Consider the following 9,114-nt stretch of genomic DNA (forward strand, 5'->3'; position numbering starts at 1 on the left):
AAAAAAAAAAAAAGAACACCTAGAGGGGTGAAAATCAGCTTTGAGGAAGACGTAAGTCAGGTCCCCTCAGGAGAAACTGAGGCCTAGCTCGGGGAGATCTAGGATCAGGCAGGGAGACAGAGCAGACCTCTTCTGACCACCACCAAGTATCCCCCCACCACCACAATACCCCTATAAAGTGGTAGAATAGAAGAGGAAACTGAGGCTCGACAAGGTGGAGTCTAGTCGACTACTGAAGATGAGGCTTGGGCTCAGCCCCCTGACTCTTGGCTTGTAGTGATCCTCCCTTCCCTGGGGCGAGAAGTTGATGGTGAGGGCAGCAGGAGATGGTTCTGGGCCACCTCCTCAGACGATGTATCCTGGGGCCAAGGAAGAACCGCCAAGGTTAGAACTGCCAAGGAAGCCCAGTCCCCAGGGCAGAGCTGGCCCCAGTGGGCTCACTGCAGGCACACCCACCATCCTGAAACCTGCTATGCAAAGAAAGGAGGCATCTTGGGCCAGAGCCCACCTCCAGGAGCCCAGATGAACCGGCTCGCACCTCCATCTGCCAGGCAAGGTAGGAGCAGGTATGTCACCTGGACTCTCCCGCCTTCCCTCCCTTCCAGAGAAAGTGGCGGAGTCTGGGGTCTGCAGCACAGGCCTCTTGGCCTCTGGCACCCACATCCCTGGATTCTGATGCTCCTATGGTCTCAGGCTGTTGGGAGGAGGCCACCTTTCCCTGAACTGGCTACCTAAGCACACACTATCCTTCCTCATCAAAGCCCACCTGGCCCCAAGTGTACCCCTCTCCCCATCCTGTTCCTCCTCCTGGCCTGTGATGAGCTCCCTCCATGCCTTTCCTCTCTCCTCTGGAGTCCTCAGATTGAATTTGTATTGATTAGACATTACTTGGTTCCTGGGCTGCCAGGCAGAAGCACAAGCGCACATGGAAGCACACGCATGTTCCCGCACACATACCTGATCTCACCCACTGAGCTCCCATGCTGCCTGCAGAGCTGCCTAGGAGCTGGAGTAGAAGGTTCCAAAGGACACACGCCATTGAGTAGATGCCAGAGAATTCTGAATGGAAAACACAAGGCCAGGGCTTTCACCAGCATTGTGGCAGGAGGCCTGGGGTGTTGCTCCGTGGGCCTTCAGCCCTGCGTTCCAGCCCTTTTTGAAAAGGACATTGTAGATTTTACAAAAAATTTTCATATCATTAGTCTATCTGCAACCTAGAAAAATCTGATGACATATCAAATCCACATCCCTTTCCCAAGGCGACTTAGTTAGGGTTCAGCCTTTTATTACTGATGTTTGTATGGTGCTTTGCAATCCTTGACCATCCATCCCATGGGGCAAAGATCACAATGCCCATTTTATAGATGGGAAAACAGAGAGGCTCACATGGCAAGACAGAGGTGAAGAGAATGCTCAGATTTCCTGGCTTCATTCTCTCTCCAGGTTCATGCTCCTGTCATGGGAATGTTTGGCTTAGAAACACCCTTCAGTCTCCTAGAAACCCCAAGGCCTGCAGTGAGGAAAGAAAAAACAGTGACTCAGAGGCTGGTTTGGTGGAGGGGCCAGGGTGTTGGTGACTTTGCTGGTCCAACTTGATTCCCATTAACACTGAAAAAAATGCAAGGTCTTTGCCAGATCCACACCAACACTTCTGAGGTTTTACCCCTACTCCTTCCCTGCTGTGCCTGAGACTCAGCAGGTGTGGGAGCTCACCCAAGGCCTGACAGGGCCTGCACGTGGGCCCGGCTCTGACTCACAGGGTCCTGGGCTCCAGTGTCAGGAGAGATGTCCCCACACTCCTCTCTTCTTTGTCCTCCTTATGGAACAGACTTCAAACCTGGCTGTGACAATATGCGGTAGTCCCAGATTTGGGCCATCAGGGGTGCCCACAGCCTTAGGAAGCAACCATCACCATCTCAAGGGCCCTAGAGCAGCTAGGGCTGGGCAGGTGGGGTGACCATGTCACTTCTCCAGGGCACAGGCATCCTAGGTGGTGGGTGCTTGCCCTACCCAATGGCATTCAAGTGTGAGATCTTTAAAATGCTCTGTCAGCCAAAAAAAGTCTGGGTGAAATTTGACCCATGGATCACCAGCTTGTGACCCCCCAGTCTTTGATCAATGCCTCCCTTCTTCTTCACCTCCTGTCCTTCATTGCAGATGAAGGACATCGAGGGAGATGGGAGTTCAGAGAGGCAAGAGAGGAGGTTCAGCAAGTCAGTGTCAGGAACAGGCACTCCCAAGACTTACCCTCTCCTTCCCACACTCCCGGCTTTCGAAGGCTGTGTGGGCTTTGCAGTTGGGCGGGGTAGACCATGGGATGTGGTCGGGATAGGGGACTGTTGGCTTTGAGGGGAGGTCAGTGCTGCCAGGGTCTTTCACAGGTCCAGGGAAGCACCCCAGATGTGGCCACAGGGGCACTAAGGATGAAATCTCTTTATGAGAAGTTATATCCCTGAGCTAATGCCCTGCCGTGGCGGCCTCTGGCTCCAGCCACCCTCTTTTGGGTGACATTTCAGTTAGAATTTAGCTCCAAGTCATGGAGAGCAAATGTTGAAAACAAACCAGGCACTCCTGACAAATCCCTAGAAATGAGCTATGTCTGAGACACAACCGCCACAAGGGTGAAGCAGAATCCAGGCCCCTGGACTGGCCGGGCCAGGCTAGAGTGGGTGGATCCACAGCCCTGCAGGCGAGGCCGGCTCCCTGGCATCCCTGCTAAGAGGCGGCCCTGCAGCCTTGGCCTCACCAACCCAGGAGCCCACCACTGATGGTTTCCAGGCACGCACACTGGTGCTCCTAAAGAATGTATTCCTTTAGTTCTTTGGGCCTCGGAGAGGTCCAAGGCAAGCGCATTTCGTAAGAGATAACAAAATACATTACTGAAAAGTTGGACAGTCAGGCCATGACTCCTAGCCTGCATTCTGCCCCACCTCCCTGCAGCCCCTTCGGCCCCTTGTCCCTTGTTGTCCCCGAAACTCAGGATTCCCTCTTGCATATTCATGGTGGAGCTGCGGTGTTGATCCACCTTCCCCACTGTCAGCAAGGCTGTGCCTCCAAAGTGGCGGCCAGGTCCCAGGGGGCCGACGGGGAGCGAGTCCCGTACCTGCCCGCTCTCCTGACGAGGGGGCTGCAGCTTCTCTGACAGGGCGCTTCTTGCCGGGAGCAGGCAGGCACCAGCTGATCTTTCACACGCTGTAATTTCTCAACACGGGGTCCAGTTCCTGGACTCCACCCCCCCCCCCAATCAAAGGGGACCTCGGGGTGACATCCCTACCATTCTAGAGTTTCAATCCACATGTTCCCAGGGGTTCTGTTTAGCTCACCTCCAAGGGTAAACAGAACTACCATTCAGTAAGTCTGTTCTTCCCACATCTTAAGACTCCTGAGCCACACGAGGAGAAAATGCAGCTGTTTATTTATTGAGGGAATCTTGATGAATTCTAAAAGGGGGTTGGTCTCAGGTGGTATATTTGGCCTCTGGGCCAGACGGAAAGGGCAGGAATTCTGCCCCTCAGCTTTGACAACTCTGAGCATGGCGGGGAGGGACTACTTGGGAGTTAGGTGCCCTCCTCCCTGACTCTGAGGACCAGCTGGAGGAGGCCCACCTGCAGCCTCACTCATCCCAACCTGGGCCCACCCACTCCTGCAGCCACAGAACTGCTCTTAACCCCACAGTCGCCACGCTCGTGGCCACATCCCTCAACTTCTCCAAAAGCACCGTAAACAACAAGTGATTTTGGATGACGGATTGTTGATTTACAAACAGTGCATTTCCCTTGGAGTGGAACAGAAAGGAAACCATTTAATGGCTCCCTTATTTTCAAGCATGAATACATTTTAATGAAACTATTTTATTGTATTTGAGGAAATGGAGAGTTGAACATTCCAACCAATCAATAGCCAATTAATTGCTATAAAGCTAAAAAAGAAAATAAATAAGTCCTGAGTCTATTTTCAACACCCTGCAAAGCTCAGAGCCTCCAAATCTGGCCTTCCCCTTCATACGTGCCCATGTGAGTGTACACACGCGCGCACACACACTCGCACCCAGACACCTCAGACGTACTTGAAACTCAGAGGAAGCACTGAGTCTTCTCATGCCAGTTCTTGCCTGCTCTTCTTGCCTTTGGTCAGAGGAGGCGAGCAGACCTGGCAGTAGCCTGTCCTGGGGCTCAGGAAGAGGCAGGCCCGCGCCCTGGATCCAAGCTGCCAGCACAGTGTGGGGTTGTGGGCAGTGAGACCCCACTTCTTGGGCCCAGCCTTTGGGCCTCCAAGTTTGGGCTGAGGGTGGAAATCTGACTCGGGTTTTGCCCTGACTCTTGCTGGAAGACGCTGCCCTGGTTTTTCAGTCTCTAGTGGCCTTGGACATTGAGTATTTGTAGAAATGCAGATTACATTGCAAATGGAACTCATTGCCAGGCAGACACATGGATTTTTGCTTTTCATTCTTTGAGACAGTTGACTGTCTTAGGGACTGACCTTCCAGCATCAAAAAAATACATATCTACTGTTACTGCCAAAGTTTGTGATGCCTGCATAGACGCTTACTTGTAAAAAAAAAAAGTACAAAAAAAGAACAAAAAAAACCCACAAAAAACAAACAAAAAATACCACAATTGAATTGCCTTTGAAAATGGGAGATGATGTCTCCAACAGATTGAAAAAAAAAATGCTTCTTAAAAATGTGTATGTTTTGTATTCTTTTTTTCTAGTAGAAAATAATTGACTTGAAATATTGGTGTTTTTTTTTCCTTAGTGATGTGTGTTGCTTTTGTGTGTAATAATATTTGAATGTAATTACAGCAGTGCCAATTTGCCAAAGATGTCAGACATATTTTTCTTTTGTTGGGAGGAGGGCAGGGGCTGGGGGTGGGACTGGGGAAAAAAGAGGGGTGGGATTTTGGTTAATTTTTTACATTTTTTTCTCATTGAACCTGGAATTTGTGGTTTTATTCTAAGTTAAATGGTTGACCGCAACACCTTTATTTTAGATTAGTTGGAGAAACTTGCAATAAGATTGGCGTAGTTTCAATATCTGTGTGTCTTCTCATGAGTGTTACTTGTGAAGAATTGATTTTATGTAACCTTTATGTGAGATAATTATTTGTAAATATTTGCCATAATTTTATTGGTTCCTAAAATAAAAGTAATTTTTTAAGTTCAGAAAAAGCATTTGATCTCATTCATTTTTACAACTTCCTAAATGGTCTTTGATAGCTTTAACAAAGCTCATCGGAGTTGTGGGGAGTTTTATTGGCTCTCCTGATAAATTCGGGGTCAAAACAAATCTGTGCAACTTGAATGATGTGCTGGCGCTTTGGATTGGGTCCTGGGCAAGGGCGGGAGAGGCAGAGTCCCCACCCTTGAGAGGTTCCAGGCAAACTGCCAGCCCCTGGGCCAGTGGGGAGTAATGGTTAAACCCCTGGATTTGACTTGTGATGGGGATCTTTGGCTGAGTTCTGTAATCTCAATTTCCTTAGCTCCAAAATGATCAGTAACACCAGCCTCATTCATTCATTCAGCGGAGTGGTTGAGCATCTCTTCTGTCCCTAGCACTGGAAAACTTGGCAAACAAGGACCCTGCTAATGTGAAGCTTATTATCTAGGGGTTCTTGTGAAAGTGAACATGCATGTATGCTCAGTAATGGTGTGTGCATGCACACACACTCTTAACCTTGAACCAGGCTGGATTTTTAAGTTGCCTAGAACCTAAGCAGTCTGGGCACGCCCCACACCCCGCTAATGTGCAACAGAGTTCAGAAGCTGCATGTACCAGGAGGCTTTGTCTTTGGGCTCAAAAGCCACAGGCCATATCTGGCCAGAGCTCAGGGCCTAAGAATCCACAGTCCTTCCATGGGGAAGGTGCCGTGTCTCTAGGCCTTCAGAGTTGAGTGCTTTGGCTGCATGGGAGCCTGGGGTGGCTTTCCATCAGGGGGCAGGGCAGCTGCAGCCTGAGCCCTGCCCCTGCTGGGCAGTGTCAGTCTGCAAGGGCAGGCAGGGACCGCTGCGCCCCTTGGCACAGTGTGTGCGACACAGTAATTGCCAGAGATGGAGTGGGTGAGTGACCGCGTGGGGGCCATGGGCTGCGACTCATTCATATTTAATAAAGCTGGCTGAGCAGCCTCCATTCATTTCGGCAATGGATGGTGACAAAGGTGATTCCTGAGGGAGAGAGAGATGCTACATGGAGAACTGGCCCAGCTCCTTTCTCCCCAACACTCAGGACTCAGAGGCACAAACTTCAAAGGGAAGCAGCGGTATTTGGGAACTGAAGGTTGGGTTCCAAACTTAAGGGAACCAGTGAGGCAGAGCCATGCTTCTGTCCCTGAGGCTGCAGCCCTTGTCCCGCTGTCTGGGGACAGAGTCCTCATGCCTGCCCTCCTCATGGGGCACCAGTATCTGCAGTAACCAGGGCATGTGGAGCCCCCATACGATGCAGGATGGCGAGCTTGGGCCAGACCTCCTGTAGAGTGAAAGTGTTAGTTGCTCAGTCGTGTCCAGCTTTTTGTGATTCCACGGACTGTAGCCTGCCAGGCTCTTCTGTCCATGGAATTCTCCAGGTGAGAATATTAGAGTGGGTAGCCATTTCCTTCTCCAGGGGATCTTCCCAACCCAGGTCTCCTGTGTTGCAGGCAGACTCTTTACCATCTGAGCTATAGGGAAGCCCTACCAGCTTCCAGTAAGGAGGGTAGAAACGCCACCCTAAACACATTCTGGTCCAGCAGCTCCTCTGCCCTCAGCAACCAGGACAAAGAGGGGCAGAGCAGATGCCTGAGACCTGCCATGTGAGGCTCAAGCCTTGTACCCATTTGTTCTTCAAACCTCCACTGGAGCCAAGCCCCGGGGGTGCTGGATGCTGGGGACAGAGGTGATCTGTCAAGGGATAGGGTCACACCAGGGCCATGAAAAAGGCGGAAGAATAAAGGCACCTAAGAGCCCAGCCTGGAGTCTCAGCTGCAGTTCTTAAGGGTCAGTTTGGTGATGTGAGCTGTCTCTTAACTTCTAGAAGCCACGGTTTTTCATCTGTATAATGGGTATTATACATGATAATGTTTACTTGGAAGATGTTATGAGGGGTTATGCATTGTGTGAGATTTTTTTCTGAATGATGGATGTGAGTTTTGTCAAGATACTGCCTCTGCCATAAAGGGATCAAAATTTTACCATGCAAAGATCAAACTCTAGCTAGAAGTTTCTCTGAGCCAGGCTTAGTATTAGATGCAGGAGGATGGTTGCTGCAGACTGAATATTTATTCCCCCTACTCCCCAAACTCATATATTGAAATTTACTCCCCTAACAGACTGAATATTTGTTCCCCCTACCCCCCAAATTCAGATATTGAAACTTACTCCCCTATATGATGGTGTATGGAGGTAGGACTTTTGGGAGGTGCTTAGGTCATGGGAGTGGAGCTCTCATGAATGGGATTAGTGCCCTAATAAAGGAGACTCCCTTCTACTATATGATGGCATAGGAAATATGTACTCACTTAACACTGAATCTGCCAAGGCCTTGATTTTGAACTTCTCAACCTCCAGAACTGGGAAATAAATGTTTGTAATTTAAGCCACCCGGTCTGTGACTCTTTGTGGTTGTTGTTGTTACAATAGCCCAAAGAGCCCAAGAGGTGAAGTGTGAAAATGAATCAACAAGGAGCCTGCCATGTAGGGCAGGTGATGTGCACATTTTAATTCCAGGCAATGTAACCAATGTCACCTATGGTGGGGCAGACAGAACACTTATCTAGGCTCAGAGGGGGGATTCCATTCATTTGGGGGAAGAGTGATCAGGAAAGGCTTCCTGGAAGAGATGATTTTTTGAGCTGAGCTGTGATGGGTAGTCAGGATCCCAATAAGAAATTTTAGAGACGGTAGGAAGGAAAGGCATCCCAGGCAGTGGGAAGAGTGAACAAAGCTCCAGAGGTAAGAATATGGAGTGTGACTTTATAAAGACAGAAAAGTCTCAAAGGGAAAAATAGAAATACTTGACTGCTTCTCAGACTTCCCTGGTGGTCCAGTGATAAAGAATCTGCCTGGACACAGATTTTCTCGCTGCCACAGGAAGATTCCACATGCTGCAGAGCAACTAAGCCCAAGCGCCACAACTACTGAGCCTGCACACCCCTACGAAGATCCAGTGCAGCCAAAATAAAATTCACAAATTAATTTAAAATGTTTGACTGTTTCTCTTTTTTCACCTTTATATGTACAGTTTTTTTCCACAGAAAAGACAAATAACCTGTGGGGGAATACCTACAAAATGTGAATAGGTGCAACGCCCTTAATATATGGAAATGCTGTATGCAATTACATGAAAAATACTACTATCACGAAGAAAAACAGGTAAAGGACATGCATGAAAGTGTAAGTGAAAGTGAAGTTGCTCAGTCGTGTCTGACTCTTTGCGACCCCATGGACTGTAGCCTACCAGGCTCCTCTATCCATGGGATTTTCCAGGCAAGAGTACAGGAGTGAGCCGCCATCTCCTTCTCCAGGGGATCTTCCCAACCCAGGAATTGAACCCAGGTCTCCTGCATTATAGACAGATGCTTTACCGCCTGAGTCAAAAAGGACATGCAGAGATCATTCATAAATGAAGAAATACTAAATATTAGTAAATGTCCAACTCAAGATTAGAAACATGGTTCAACTTCACAAAGATCTTTTTTAAATACCCAATTTGGGCAAGGGTATGAGGAAATGGACATTCCTCCAGGCTGCCGCTGCGCTGTCCAACAGGACCAGGCCACAGCTGCCTGTTGATGGCTAGGCCTGGGTGCTGGCCTTGGGGACACCCAGAGGAGCAGGGACTCTAAAAGAGCACAGCGGTGGTCTTGCACTTGGGCCTGCCCACTCCCACTTCCTGACATTTAAAGCCCAGGTCAAGTGGGATTCATGGTGTTTCAAACCCAACAGTGTCATGTGGAAGGGCATGGGCAGCAGAGGTTCCCACATTATCCACAAACATGTGTAAATATCGCGACGGCTAGTAATGTAACCAATAAAATCACTTCCCGTTGTTTCCCCTTCAGTGATATTTTCTGCTTGGCTGAGTTTGCTTAGCACACTGGAAAGGCCAACTCATCAGTTCTTGTTGTTAATCAAGAGCAGTAA

Source organism: Bison bison, unplaced genomic scaffold (genome assembly GCF_000754665.1).
Source record: "Bison bison bison isolate TAMUID 2011002044 unplaced genomic scaffold, Bison_UMD1.0 scf7180017864243, whole genome shotgun sequence".
Classification (NCBI taxonomy): domain Eukaryota; kingdom Metazoa; phylum Chordata; class Mammalia; order Artiodactyla; family Bovidae; genus Bison; species Bison bison.